This window comes from Rhagoletis zephyria, unplaced genomic scaffold, assembly GCF_001687245.7.
Source record: "Rhagoletis zephyria isolate East Lansing unplaced genomic scaffold, Rhagoletis_zephyria_1.1 Rzeph_scaffold_02232, whole genome shotgun sequence".
NCBI classification, from domain to species: Eukaryota; Metazoa; Arthropoda; class Insecta; order Diptera; family Tephritidae; genus Rhagoletis; species Rhagoletis zephyria.
The window spans coordinates 9201-25275 of NW_016159316.1; the positions used below are offsets into that span (position 1 = coordinate 9201).

At 35.9% G+C, this 16075-nt stretch overlaps 2 long non-coding RNA genes across 2 annotated transcripts in view; both read left to right on the forward strand.

Annotated features, from left to right (window-relative positions):
* The first annotated feature begins 4599 nt into the window (after positions 1–4599).
* On the forward strand, positions 4600–7260 carry LOC108366331 (uncharacterized). Its single transcript, XR_001848071.1, has 3 exons — positions 4600–4878; positions 6193–6857; positions 6972–7260. It is a non-coding gene; the product is annotated as an uncharacterized LOC108366331 (long non-coding RNA).
* Positions 7261–7282: 22 nt separating this feature from the next.
* LOC108366332 (uncharacterized) overlaps positions 7283–16075 on the forward strand; it is an 11659-nt gene continuing 2866 nt past the window's right edge. The window contains exon 1 of the long non-coding RNA XR_001848072.1: positions 7283–7514. This is a non-coding gene — a long non-coding RNA (uncharacterized LOC108366332). The remainder of the gene's footprint in view (positions 7515–16075) is intronic.

Consider the following 16075-nt stretch of genomic DNA (forward strand, 5'->3'; position numbering starts at 1 on the left):
AAGTCAATATGTGTGGCTAATTGTGTAAAACGAATAGTAGTTGTTGTTGGTTGGTCCACTATGATTTTCCAAGAGATTAACTATCACATGCAGAAAGAAAATAACAATAATATTAAAAAATAAAGAAGTTATACGCGTTTACCATTGGTAGGTCTTATTTGACCCACCCTGTACATACACGTGTCACCTGACCCCAGCGAAGCCTCATAAAGTGCACAGTACAACCCCAACACTTGACGTCATAAATACACTCGTATCTCGCGGCCGTAACCCGCCCATGTGATAGAACCGTCCTACCAGCGCTGGCCTTTTTAAAGGCTTTTGAACCCCGTCTGTCACCCCACGCTGCCGGAGGAATTCTCTCTCCCACCAGGACTATAATGGTTGGCGTTGAATTACCCGAGTGGTTGACAGTTGTTAGTAATTTTTCCTATAGGGTGGTGTCCCATCGCCGAGATTGTTTAATTGTTATATTTTGAAATTTCGTCAGCTACCGGAGAGAGTTCCCCTGACTTCCTACGTTGGCGATTTCTCGACATTGGCGCTCGGGCTCTGAAATCCACTTTCTAAGAATACTGGATCAAATTAACAAAACATGATACCAAAACCCTTGTAAAAATCCTGTGCCGATGGCTGAGAGCAACAACATATAAAATCTAATGAAGGAATTTTCGAAACAGCTTTTAGCGAAATCAGTACGAAAACACTTTAGATGCGAGTTCCTTCGCTTATATGTTTTTTCTAACCGAGACAATTTCGCGCTGTTCCAACAGTCTCAATGGTAGAATGACCAAGGCACGGGCGGGTTGAAACCTCGGACAGCGGATTTTTTTTTATTTTTATTTTTAATTTAACTTTCCTCTAAATTTTAGATTTTATTGATTTAAAAAGAAAAATATATATTTTTTAAATTCATTTAACATTAACTTATTTTATGTATCTTTTTTACTAAATTTTCGTTTAATATTCAGATTTTAATGCTCTAATAAGCAAAAACACTTGGTTTTAATTTCATTTGATTTTTAGGCACTTTTTCTTTTTTTATTCAGTTTTCTCTTAATGTTTATTGTTTTAAAACGAAAAAAATATATTTTTTTTTATATAATTGAATTTTCAGAAATTTATTTTGTTTGTTTTTCTTTTTTAAATTAATTCTTTCTTTTCTTAATTAAAATTTTAAATTTTGTTGTTTTAAAATACTGAATATTTTCCTTTAATTTAATTTCTATGAGCTTTTTATTTTTTTTAATATAGTTTTTCTTTTTTAAAAAAATTTTAAACTTTCTAATTTTTATTGTTTTAAACACATAAATTTCATCTAACTTCTATACTTATATTGTGTTTTTTTATTTAATTTTACTTTTCTTTTTTAAATTTAACTCTCTTTTAATCTTTAGATTTCATTGTTTTAAATAGAAAAATGTTTATCTTCTAATTTTGTTTACAAAATTTTTAGAAATTTATGTTATGTATTTTTTCTTTTGTTTTTAAATTTAATTTTCTTTTAATTTTTAAACTTTAGTGTTTTTTAAGGGGAAAACATTTTGTTTTAATTTTATTAAATTTTTAGGAATCTTATATCTTTTTTCTCTTTTTAGGGACGTATTTTATTTATTATTTCAAATTTATTTATTTTTATTTTTTAATATAATTTTTTATTAATTTCTAGATTTTATTGTTTTGAAAACAGAAATTTTTTGAAACTTATTGTACTAATTTTTTCTTCTTTTGATCTATTTATTTTTAACTAAATTTTCTTTTAATTTTTAGTGTTTATTTTGTTGAAAATTATACATTTTATTTAATTTTTTAATTTTTAGAAAACTTATTGTTAAAATACAAACAGAGCTACGCCAAGACCTCCTTCTTAGCAGATCTATCAATTATTAGTTTTTCGAAGCACAGAAAGCGGTTTCAAGAATGACAATTGCCTACGGAAGACTCGTGCCTTTAAAATAACTATGTTGTGTCGAAAGACTCAGATGTTATTTCCGTTGATTTGGTTACCTGTCACCGTATTCGTTGAATTTTTAAGAGCTTATGTAAGTCCATGTCGTTAAAGGGCTTGTATAGTTCGTCATTTCATCTACTTTTAACCGTGGATACAGTTTAAGAAAACACATTTACAAAGAACTATGCTACTGAGTAACCCAGTGAGGGGGATGAAAGTATTAAATTGACAAAAAGTAGTAGGGAGGCACTGTGGGCAATGGTATCCATCAGTTACCACCTCTACATGGTTGTAAGCCACCAAGGTCCGCAAAAAACTCCGGAAGCTTTGTCCAGAGGATGCATCAGACTAAGCCGAGCTTATTTTGAATTGACATGAAATTGTAACTTTAGAAAGTTTTCTTATATGGTAACTTAGAAGTGGATATGCAAAAATTTCCTAAAGGAAATAGTTTAATTTATTTCAAATTTGTTTTTTAAAAGCTTTTTGTTTTTATCTATTTTGTTTTATACATATATTCATGAGATACTTATTTCTACTTATGCTTACTGGTTGACAGCCCACCTGCTTGGCGAGAGGCCCTGCAATTTGTCACTGCGTCTGTCGTAGTCATTGCGCAATAAAAATTCTTTGCTGAATATCTGAATGCGAACTTACAAATACGAACTGAAATTATTACAAATCATGAAATGTAAGGTTTACGATGGTCGGTGGTACACACATACATACATACATACATACATACATACATATCACTATATGTAGTTTGGGGTATGTTCGTCAGGTCGATTGTCGAGTTGTCATAGTGTCTGCTAGTTGAGAGGTCGGTTGGCTCGTTGGTTAGTCCTTCGGTCGGTCGGTGGGTCGCTGAGTCGCCAAGTTCCTGAGCCGTTAAGTCGTTTACCGATTCTCTGTGTAATTGTGCTTACTTAATATGTGCATACGTCCCTTTAGCCTCTGACTTGTATGTATGTTGCACCGATGCTGTCATTGCCACAGCCGACCTTATAGGCATTGTGGCATCGTTCTCTTCGTTTTCGCTTAAGATGCGAACGTTATTTTACATTTCGTCATTGCTGTTGCGTTGCCAATAACGATTGCGTCCATTTGACTGTTCTACGCTTATTCTGCCAGCCAGCATCAATTACAAATACGCACAGTGCAGCAGCGAGAGCGCGTCGTGTGTAAATGTGAAAGTGATGTATTACCATCGGCGAGAATGCGTTTCCTTCCACCTTCGATTTACATAGCATTGCGCAGTCGCCATCTCTTACTCGCCGCGTCCGTCTGTGAGAAAGTTTAAGCTGATGCTGGTGGTGCAGATTCAGCAGACGAGATTGTTGGAAGCTGGAGCAAGCACATTTTGATTTTGCAGCAGCATCCCACAGCTAAGAACGCAGTGAAGTGTGAAGCATGATGGTTGGTAGAGAAAGGAGACAGAGGAAGAGGGGGGCGGTTTGGCAGTCTCGTTTTGAAGTGAGATGGCACGCCATTTGCTTGAATCTGTATTATTGCTGTCTTGCTTGCCACAACTGTGGCATTAGCAGCTGCCGGAACGCTGTACCGGAAATTGATTGCTGCCAAAGTCGACGGTGGCAGCGCAGTTGACAGCGAAAGGTAAAATTTACACCCGGTATTTAGGCATATATAGCCAGTGAGGACAAAAACATATTTACACATGTAACGCGTGCATGTAAGTATGTATGTATACATACATATGTGCAGAGTGTTGCTGGATTTAGTAGAATGGCATGACTGGTGGGTGGGGTTATATACAGCGTGGCGACGAATAATTGTTACCCCGGTTTTTTTTGAGAAACAAAAGGGTCCTTTATAGATTTTGCGAAAAAAGTATTTTATTGTTAATTTTCCACAGATTTTACTTTAGTTGTATTAGTTAGTTTTTAAATTTTAATCCTTATCTACATTTGCCAGCAGTGCAAACTTTGAGAGGAAAGTTCATTTGGCACGCAAGTCTTTTTCAGGTGTATTTTTTCTTAGGCTTTGTATAAAAAAGTACAAAAAAGAAAAAAAGTGTATAAGGTTGGTCGAATGAATGGACGTCCTAGTCTCCAGTTCCGAGTCTATTCGATTTTTGAGTATGAGACCTTATGTTGGACAGAAGGGGGAGTATAAGGGATTCAAAATGGAGAAAATTAGCGTATGGTTACAGAAGATATGGAATAAATTAAGTGACTAGGACCTGCGTGCCAAATGAACTTTTCTCTCAAAGTTTACACTGCTGGCAAATGTGAATAAGGATTAAAATTTAAAAACTAATTAATACAACTAAAGTAAAATCTGTGAAAATTAACCAAAAAATACCTTTTTCGCAAAAAACATGGGTAACAGTTATTCGTCGCCACGCTGTAGTATTAGAAACTTATTTTCACATGTTGTGTGATGTGATATTCTGAAGCTGCATTCAGCGCTGCATCGCTGTTGGCATCGCTAGGTTTGCATAGATTTTTGCATTGAGCGAGGCTGTGCTCTTCCACGGAGCTGGTTTGCCAATTGGCGCGCGCGCCCTCTCTCTCTCTATCTGTGCCGCTCTCTCGTTGCTGTGCTATTGTGAAGCTGCGCTGTTCCTAGTATCCTTTTGAAGGATCTGCGCGATTTTCGCGTCTATAACAGTGTACCTTGATGCTGCTAGTAGTGGCAGTTGAACGCGAGCCCTTGGCTGGAAAGGGTACACAGCTCAGCACTTACCACGGCATACGGGCACCAAGCGAGTAGTAAAACAGCACACAAAAGCAAACATACAGAATTTAGTGGTGCTGCAAATTGTGTGAAAAAGTGAAAATTTAAGTAAATTTAGACAATAAAGAAATCTGTGAATAATTAACCAAGCCGAGAAAAGGGTTTATATCAAATACGAACTGAAACTAATACTTTAAAACTGTTGGATATTGAATGCTTTTTTGCTGGTATAGAAACTTAAGAAAATAATGAAATTTTTTTCAATGCAAGCGCTTGAGTTGAATAAAAAAATTGATACTTAAAAAATAAAAAAAATCTTTAACCCTTTTGCCACCTTCTGCAGTCAGCGTTCTTTCTCCGACTCCTCACGGTGTTAGTTCGTATTTATTTGTTGTTTTATGTACACACATACATAGTATAGTGTGCGTGTGGGTGTTGGTGTTTTTCATGTGTGCGGCGGCGACGAGGAAATATCGAGTTTACCTTGCCTTAACGCAGCGCAGCGCAGCACAGCACTACCACCATTGTTGATTTGCACATATTGCGAGTTTGCATTGCTCTATTCTAACAATGTTTCTGTAGCCATTTGTGTGTGTGTGTGTGTTTGAGTGTGGGCGATCGCAAGCGCACACATACATACATACATTGACATAGACAATCGTATTTTTTTTTGCCTACTATTTGCCATTTTAAAAAGCAACAATCATCTATTCTTTGTGTGGTAACGAGTAGTGGCGGCGGCGTTAGGGTTGAGCTGACTCAATGGGGGGCGGCCAACTTCAATGGCAACGAGCGAAAGCAAAAAAATAAATAAATAAATAAAAATTACTAAAAATACCGAGATAGAATCGCTGTTGCAATAAGCACAGGCCAGTCGAGCCATGAGCACGCTCGTTGCGTATGCCGCGTGGGTGGGTGGATTGGTTGGTAGGCGCGAGTTGAGTTATTATTGAAACTTTTTTTTTTGTTTGCATTTCAAGTGAGGCTGCTGTGACACAAAGTCTCACGCACGCATGTTCATAACGGGGTTGCATGGGAAAGCACCAGTTGTTGCGGGCCGCAAATAACGCAACTCGGCAGATCAAGGCATACGCGCCGCACCCCAACCGCGAGCGCCTTCGCATGCCATTATTGTCGCTATTGTCACCGTTCCGTTGTGTAGCTGAAAGTGTCGCACACCTAATGCTAACAGCTACATATGTACGTACATGTGTACCTATTACATGTTACTTGCTGCCTTTCTGACTCTTCTCCATTCCAGCTGCACTCGACAGTTGATGCGTAGCCAACATCAATTCGGTGTCCGTTCGTGCGCTGTTTTAAGTTTTTAGATCTTCTGCCGCCTTGCCGTTTCATTTAAGTAACGACTTACATATTACATTTTTATTTATATTTATTTTTTTTGACATTCGTGTCACTGTAATTGTGTGTTGTTGTTGCCGTCAATACTCAACTTATCCATGTTCGCCGCTAGCAGCGTTTTTTCTGCCCGCTGCGCGCACTTTACTTAATTAGAAAATTTGAAAACAAGTCACACACAGAAAGCATAAATAGGCAGAACATAGAAAATGTAACTGTTCTACGCTACGATGATGAGGGTCGCAGAAAAAGCGCTTAATGGTTGTTGTAACGCGCTCTTAAACTTTTTCACTCGACGCGCATAGCAAGTACACAAAAAAAATAAAGGAAAAAAAATTAATAAATTGAACTGTGCTGTAGACGATAAAGAAAGCAGAAGGCGCACATTAAACAACAGCAAAACAAAAACAAGCTAGAAAAAAACACTGAACTTTGAAATGCATAAGCGTACAATAAAGGCAAAAAACTTTGTCTTCGTCTGCGTTTGGACTTGGACTTGGTCTCGATGCTAAAGCGTAAACGTAGTAGGCGAGCGTAGCAATAGTGTGTGTGTGAGACGCACATGCAGGCATACATTCAAGTAGCGCTACACACGCACATACTATACACACACTCACGCGCGTGCTCGCGCGCGCTCACACTCCATTTTCTACATCACTTTGTGCCTGTGCATCAGCCTAGCGGCTCAGCACCTGCCCCATCGTCAGCGTCAGCGCCAGCGTCAGAATCAGAAACAGCCGCAACCTCAATATAAGCGGCGGCGGCGGCATAGCATCACCGTTAGCTTCCCAACCTATCGCTGCCAACATCAAACGGCCGCGCCACTGTTCAGTGTCCTTAGAGTTGTGTGTGTATGTATGTTTGTTGGCTGTGGACTGTGTCGNGCATAGCATCACCGTTAGCTTCCCAACCTATCGCTGCCAACATCAAACGGCCGCGCCACTGCTCAGTGTCCTTAGAGTTGTGTGTATGTATGTTTGTTGGCTGTGGACTGTGTCGGCTGTTGGAGTTCAGTTCAGTTTGTGTTTGCTTTGCTGCTGTAACTGCTGCCTTCACCCCAAAATCTGTTATTGATTTTGGATTCAAACACACGCACGCACGCACGCACACACACGCGCATACATACATACTTCGTCGTCGTCGTCGTCGTCCTCTTCGCAGGCTGCTAACGAGAGAGAGTCAACCAACAGCATACAAACAACCACTAAACGAATAGCAGTAAACGCATACGGTGTTGGCGCAGCAGCGCGAGTGTGTAAAAGGNCGCAGGCTGCTAACGAGAGAGAGTCAACCAACAGCATACAAACAACCACTCAACGAATAGCAGTAAACGCATACGGTGTTGGCGCAGCAGCGCGAGTGTGTAAAAGGGAGCCAACGAAGCTGCAGCAGGAGCTGGAGCAGGAGCAAGAAATAACTGTAGCAAAGCCCACAGTGCGCCCGCCTGTCAGCCTGTCAGCCAACCAGCCCCCCAAGCAGCCGTGCAGATGCCAGCAATATTGTAGTAAGTATGACTTTGCAACTTTTTTACACAATTTTTCACAGAAGTTTACTTTAGCTACATACATAAGTATGTATGTAGGTATATCGTTTTTTTTTCGTATTTACTTTTTCTCACATTTTGTTTTCTTTTTCAAATACCTCTTGCATTTTTATTTCCATTTGCCTAGTTGTTGGTTGCTTTTATTGTTGCTGCTTTTGTTACAGTCCTTCTGCTTAGCATTGCGCTCTTCATTTCATTACATTTCTGTATCGTATATCGCTTAGCATTGCGCCCTTAACCCCACCCACACCTCCCGCCCGCTGCGTTGTAGACTGCTCCTTCCAACCTACTTGAACATTTGCAAAGTGCTCATTTCGTATTGAATTCAATGCGGAAGTGGCAGCAATTTTTAAATGTTTCATAAATTTGACAATTTTATTATTGGCATTCTGCATTCTTGTCTGCTATGCCACAAGTATTCTGCGAAGTTGAACACAGTTTGCGCCGCAGCTCTTTTTCGCACGACACAAGTTAAGTCTGTCTAAAATCCAGGTACACTTAGCGTCGCACACTCAATGCCAGTCTGGCCACCACAGTTCGACTTGCTGCGAGACTTGTTTGTTGTTTGGCTTTTCACTCGTTCACTCGTTCGCTCGTTCGCTCGTTCGTTTATTTTAATTAAATTTTCCTTTGCGGTTTTTATTTGTAACATCTGACACGGCAGCTATTTGCAGCCGAGCAACTGGCAAGCTGGATCCTATCAATGTTATTTTAGTATGTTCTTTGGCTTAGTTTAATTTGTTCTTGGCATTTTATTCTGCAGTTTTTCTTTGCTACGGATGCTAACAGCAATTGTGCTGTAGTATCTCTTGCTATTGCTATTGCCGTTGTTGCTGTTGTTGCTCTTTCTTCAGCGTAGTCAGGGTTGTTAGGAAACTTTCCACGCAGCAGTTGATTAATCGGAAATACCAATTTAATTAAGAAGAAATTTTCAACTTCCTGCAAATGTTTGGCCTTAGCTTCGTTGTCGTAGTAGCGTGTGAAAGATGTGAAATTAATTGAGAATTAGAAAGTTTTTTTCCCTCATTTATTGCATTACTGAGTTTTTCTTCATTTATTGCATTACTGAGTGAGTTTTCAGCTGCGTTGTTTATGTATTCCTTTAATTGAAAAGTTAAATAAACATGTAAGTGGCAAATCGCTTGCAAATGAAGCAACATAGCAAAAAGTGCTTGTTGTCTAAAGAATTGCATTTGATAAAATGCTTAGATTACAAATTACATAAAAAGCGAAGCGAAAAAAAAATAAATATTTATTCTCTAATGAAATCATTGAAATTGATATAAAAATTATCTTTTCAACAGAACAAATAAAGTATTATTTTAATTTTGTTTACGTTGGTTAATCTAAAGACAATAATATACAGGTGCTTACGGTGAAAAGTTAAATTAAGAAAGGGGCAGCCATTTTTATTTTAGTGCGCCAAGAAAAATCAAACCCATACATACTTTTTTCTTAAGAGTTATAGCCTATTTCCACCGAAAGCTTAACTGCAGTTAAGAGCTCAGCTAAGCTCCAAGAATTTGCGTAGATATAGGATGATTGGAAGGATTTACTTCTTACTTATTGACTTTCGTTTGCTTGTACTTAATATGACCAAATAACCGCCTTCGAGTGGTAATCTCCTTTTCCAATAGGCATAAACTGCAGTTAAGGCTGGGTGGAAATGAAGCATTATTAAAGCATAAGATTTGGAGAAAATATTCTCTAACGAATTATTCAAGCTGAAAGTTCTATAATTATAACAACGTGCAACAGAATTTTACATACAAAAAATCAATATACTCGCGAAGTTACGGCCTAATATAGTAAAGATCTATCCGCATACATCAGTGCCGTATAAGCTTCAGTGAAAAATAAATCAATAAATCAGGCTCAAATAGAGTTGTACAGACAATGCTTCTTCAGTTTTCTTTTAGTTTTTTTTAATTACTCGGTAACGAGATATTTTTGTGTATTTCACTGACTATCCACAGTGTGTCAACTATATGGAGTCAGGTGGAAATGATAGTTAATTAACCTGCTGAAACTTGACATTTGCTATAATTTTACTAAGGAATAAGAAATTATGAAATTTGGTAAAAAACGGGATAATCGCCACGCGCTCCAGTCTTTCATCCGATTTCGATGAAACGTAGTTGGTCCTCTCTCTTTTATTAGAAAACCTTAAATATAATAAATTAAAAATTAAATATAAAAACGAAGGTTGTACTTAAAACTTCTCATTTCTCCCATTGATCGAAAGATTCTTTTCGCGAAATTACGCAACAAAAAACCGAAAATCTAAAAATTTAAAAAAATTGAGAATTACATGCATTTTTCAAGACCTGACGAAACGGCACTCACTTTTTTTTTACTAATATTCTCAAGCGTATATATTTCCAAATAAATGATAAATACCTTCACCGAAATATTAAATCTCACCTAAAGAATTGATTACAGTCGAAAAAGAAAGACTTGCTTTATTGGGTAACGTTTTTAGAGAGCGGTGTGCGTAAATGATGTAAAATTTTGTATGTGTGACTTTAACTTTTCCCCTCTCGAAGCCCAACCGTTTTTTTTTCCAACTGCCTCCATATAGTCGAAACACTGTGCGACCTGCGATTGATTATTCTATTCCAAGTTTTGTTTCATATGGAGGGAAAAATTGAGTTGGCACGGATATATCCAGAAATATAACTTGTATACAAAAAAAAACAAATGGATACCGGGTTTAAAAGTAATATTTGGAGCAATATACGGAGTAATTTAATTTCTGGTTTTATCTGAGCCTTTTATTTAATTTTCTTACTCTTCCTCGTATAGAGCACTGATGTGTATGTAGATATGCAGATAGACCTTAAAACTGGGTTTTTTGTTTTTTCCCCGACTTCGGGCGTTTTTAAAAGATTTTGAAATTTCGAAGATATGATTAAATCAGAATTTTTTTTTTTTAAATTTAGCGCGCTGTAGAATAACAGTATTGGTACCAAATAAAGAGAAAATTCTGCGGAGTTAAAAACATGAGGTTTTTTTTTGGCGCGTAAAGACAAATAGTTATTGAAAATGCGTTTTTAACATTTTTTTTCTTCAATATCCTTGGAAATTTTATATATATATTTTTGAAAAAAAAAACTCAGTGCGTGTAGTCCCTGAGCGCAGAGAAAGTACATACATACATATGTGCATATTTTCTAATATACAAAATATATTTATTTACAATTTTTTTAACGAGCTTTAATTTTTTATATTTTTTTTTATAATCAACTGCTAAATTTAGTAATTATTTGTGGCTGAGAAAACATTAATATCTACAATATTAACTAGTGGATTGGGGCAAAAACTGCATCAATGGTAGTCCCTCCGTTGGTTGTTGGATCATTTTTACATAAACCATTTTCAATGGAAATTTTTCTTTGAAAAATTTTGTCAGTTCATCAGATTCGGCTATTGAAAAGTTAAAATTTAAATCTGCGAGAATTACAGGTCGATTATAACAGTCTTCATCTTCATCCTCATCTTCATCTTCATCTTCATCTTCATCTTCATCTTCATCTTCATCTTCATCTTCATCTTCATCTTCATCTTCATCTTCATCTTCATCTTCATCTTCGTCTTCATCTTAATCTTCGTCTTCATCTTCATCTTCATCTTCATCATCGTCATCTTCATCTTCATCTTCATCTTCAGTTTATTCAAAACCGTTTCATTTGATAACCATATTGGGATATTTCATTTATTTTAATAAATAATTTAAATTACACATCTACGGATCAAGCCCTTTGACACCTCATTTTTCAAAATCGAACGAACGATACAGATTTTATGACTTGGTGTTAAATATTTAACGCAACCCTCTGCGGCAGAGAAATCTTGAATTAGATTTTCTAACATGTGGCAACTCTTTTCATGGAACTAAAGCTTGTTGCACGTGACACCTCATTTTTGAAAATCGAACGAATGATACAGATGTTATAACTTAATGTTGAATGGTTAACGCAACCATCTCCGAACTCGACTAAGAAGTTTCACTTCAAAAACTTATACGTTGAGGAGCAATATATGTATATCTACACGATCTGGTCGTAACTTTATTAGTTTAATATAAAAACAATTATTACTTAAAAGTGCATTTTCAATACCCAGAACAGAACAGTACAGAAAATATTATTATTCTTTTTTTTTGTTTTTTTTTTTTATTCAACAGAACGTTTTCTCATTTCCTCCCGTTTTTATTCTCGTTTCCTCTTTCACTTTTTTGTCCTTTCTCTTGCTTTCCGTCTTCTGCATCAAAGCTTCAACAAAAACGCCATGTCAAAACTGAAAATTCCATTTGCTCGGCGCTAGCGCCGCGCTATTGTGGGATGCTCAATACAAATTGTACGGGCATGAGGATTTTTGACAGTTTTGACAGTTGTTTGGCGCTTGACGCGCCAATTTAGGGACCACAGTTAGGCGGTTATAGCGCCAATCAATAAGAAGAAGAAAAATAATTTAAATGATATTGCTTATGACTTTATTTTGCCTTATACTACTATTCATCTGATTAGGGTCAAAAGTTCTACACAAGTATAGCAATCAGCTGTCATTGTGCGGACAACTTAAAGTTGTTGTCGTGTTTACGGACTGCGTTATTATTTATGGGAGTTAACGAAGGGTTCTAAAAGCTTAATACTGACACGCATTACGAATATATGTATGTATATATACATTATATGCATACACGAACATACCATATATGCTACATAGTAGAGAATTTCCATCAGCCGCGAAAAATTTATTTATACGCTTCGTGGGTGTGAGATGAAAAAAATAGCTGCTGCGAAAGGAAAGTTGACGGTGGTTGCTCATGGTAGAAATTTCTATAGTATTATAAAATGTAAATTTTGTGTTTGTGTTGATGCCCCAACATTAGCATAAGTAGTGTTTTATTATTGTGTAATGGTATGATACGTTTTTATTTTTTGCATCCATAATGAATGCCTAAGCCTACACAATATGTACACAATAATAACGAAAAAATATGAAACAGGTGCATAGCAGCATGCCTATTCAATACATACTATGTACATGTAGGTATGAATGTATGTATGCATAGAACGAAAACGTGTGCTTTAAATTTTAAGATACCAAAAAATTCTACACAAAATATCAGCAAAAATTTCATAAGGGGAAACGGAAAACGAACAACGTACAAAATCCAAGCAGGAAACTAGAACTAGTTTCGTTAACGGTAACAAAAGTTGTGCCAGATAGCAAAGACAAGATATTTCAATTAGAAAATGTTAGCAGATACGAAGGATATGAAAATATTATATATGAAAAATAAGGCAAAATAACTGCAAATACTTTTTGTTGCGAGTTAAATAAAGGGACGGAGGATAAGGAGGAAATTAAAATAGAATGCTGATTGAAATGACAAGCTAACAGCAAATGGGAATTTGAAAACAACGGTGCCACGTGTATTGGACACTCATACCCAGCCAGCAAGAAAACGTACATTTTAAGAACATTTATTTTTTACGAGGGATTCTCGATCGGTGAAAAGTTAGAGAACGGCTCGTAAACGATAAAACAAACAAGTAATTTGTAGCAAAAAAAAAACCAACTTAAAAAAAATTATATACATATATATATATATATGTATATTTCATGATTACACGTTGCTGGGCATAAAATATTTTTTGGCCGGTTTTTCTTCGAGAAAATATACAGTTACGAGCTCGTTTACGATGATTTGGCTGGCTGGGTACACATGAAATGCACATACATACATACAAACATGCAGACGTCGTAGCGCCTGATATATACATACATATGATACATAAATATAAAAATGATGAATAATTGATTGCACTTTAGCTACGAAGGTGTAATTCAGTTTGATTTATACATACATATTTATGTACCAACATTTGTATGTTTGCAATTGTTGAAGCTGTCTGCAAACTTTCTGTCATTGATGCCACTTCCATTTCGCTCGAATAAGATTGTTTCTTAGTATTTGTTTGTATTTTATTTTGTTATGTTTTTTTCATTTTTCTCGACGCCCTTTGATATGATGGATGTGCTTCAGATGCTAAATTTTTGCTATTGCCTTTGACCAAATAAAACAAATGTATTTTAGCAAATGATGTATGAAGTCTTACGCACGTACAAATAAAAGAAGTATTACGACTTTTCCTTTCATTTTCCAACACAGCAAAACGAGATGATATATTGCCAAAGAAAAAAAAAAAAATAATAATAAATAAAACAATATTCCTAAGCACTTGTGAAAGATTTTACCTGTATTTTCTTTGTTTTTTATGTCTACGAATATCAGAGATTTTGATTAATGTGCTCAGCATGTGATGTTAATAAAAGGCAATTAGTTAATGATTACTGTGCGCTAGTTGTTTTTATGACATAAATAGTAGAGCTAGAGGAACCTATGTACGTGTTTTTCGTTTATTATATGCTACAAGCCAGCGAAATTGAACTTTTCTACTCCTTCCCATGACACAAAAAAGAAGGTAGTTCCATTGTCACTTTTTCGTCGCCATGTTAACAACCTGACAATTAAGTAGATTGTGACAGTTCGTGCTACCGTATCCAATATCTAAAATCCTTCAATATTTGTTATTGNAGAGCTAGAGGAACCTATGTACGTGTTTTTCGTTTATTATATGCTACAAGCCAGCGAAATTGAACTTTTCTACTCCTTCCCATGATACAAAAAAAGAAGGTAGTTCCATTGTCACTTTTTCGTCGCCATATTAACAACCTGACAATTAAGTAGATTGTGACAGTTCGTGCTACCGTATCCAATATCTAAAATCCTTCAAATTTTGTTATTAATTTCTTGTTTATTTACAAACATTTTGTACTTATAATCCATGATTCAATAATGCAAGGTTTTGTAAGAAAAACTTTCTCTCGCTCTAATTTTTTCAATGACACTCCCACCCTACTCCTGAAAACAAAAACAGTGATATTTCTTTTCCAAATTTCTTTGCAAGTTTTAAGAACATTTTTAAATTTTTAGTAGTGAAATTTTTACCTTTTAAAATTGAAGAAATTTTTGTTCTTCATTCGCTGGCGATAAACCAGACAAAGTGGGTGAGAATCGTTGGACTACAGAAATTCAATGTTGGTTAAAGAGACGAAATTCCCTTAAATGCCGAAATGTATTTGTCGATATTCGTGGAGACCTCTTGATTCTGCCAAGTCGCTGTAAAGTAAAGCGCGAAATGGTTCTAATAAATCTGCCACGAAGGTATTTATGTAGGTATTGTCCTCCACAACACAATCCTGGTGTCTCCGAATGAGACTTTGACGCAATATAATATTGCCAAACCGCATCCATAGGCCCAATTGTCTGAAGACAGCTCGGTTTAGTCAATGGCGCGATGTAATTGCACACTTATGGCACTTCTCATTTGGCGATGTAGATCACGTTCCCTGTATCAGTCGTTCAGTAGCTTTATATTCTTCCTGAGTTCGTCCGACACGAATTGCCAATTGCGGCTGCGTAAGCCAATGTTTAATATTCTGACGGTGGCATTATCTCCCCAGTACATTAAAAGTGCGACATCAAAGAATTCGAATTACCATATTCGAAGGAAAATGTGTGTGTGAGTTTGTGAGTAAATTTAAAAATTAAATTGTTTGGAAACGTCAAGAATTTTAAAAGTGACAATGGAACTACCTTGTTTTTTGTATCATGGTTTCAATAAACAACTTTTTGATTAAAAAGAGATTTTTACAATGCTCAATTGTAACAAATTCGAAGCGGCGTTACCCAATTTAAGTTTTTTGGTGGAGGGGATTTTATATCCTAAATTTGGGAGTATAAATAAAATAGTTGTATCAACATTTACCTTTTAAAAATAATTAATATCTTATCTTAAAAATGTAAAAAGTTTTACGATAAATTCGATAACTACTTGCCAAATTTAGTGAACATATTTTAAAATTTAACACAATTATCAACTTATTAAGCATTAGACCTCTTTCAAAAAACAAAAGGGGAAATGTTCGGTTATTTGTGCAATGGTTTTGGGTTTTGTACAAATAACCGAGCCGTACCCAACAAAATGTGTACCTTTTGCTTGTTCAAATTTCGATTATAAGCATGATTCAATTATTAAAGGTTTTGTAAGCAGCATTTTTCTAAAATACGACACTCCCACCCACAGGGATGGTTTATGGAAGCAGGAGAAAAAGGGGAAGAATTCAATCACACTTCCTAAAATGGGAGCTAGATTCCATAAAAAGATGTGGATAATAGTGAATGGTGGTATTTTAAAACAAAAACGAATTTGATTTAATTATTTAATTTAAACAACCTTATTCACATCGAATACAACCCCTGATTGTTATTCAAAATAAACATTTCTATGTATATACCAAACTTGAGTACGTCAGACGGCGCATAAGCATAACTCGAAAATGGATGGGCCACATTGAGCTCTTTTTTTGTTGTATTTGTTTGGCAGATGATGGATATGAAGAAGCTATTTGTTTGTGGAAAACTTATGCAAAATTTGGAGCTTACGTTT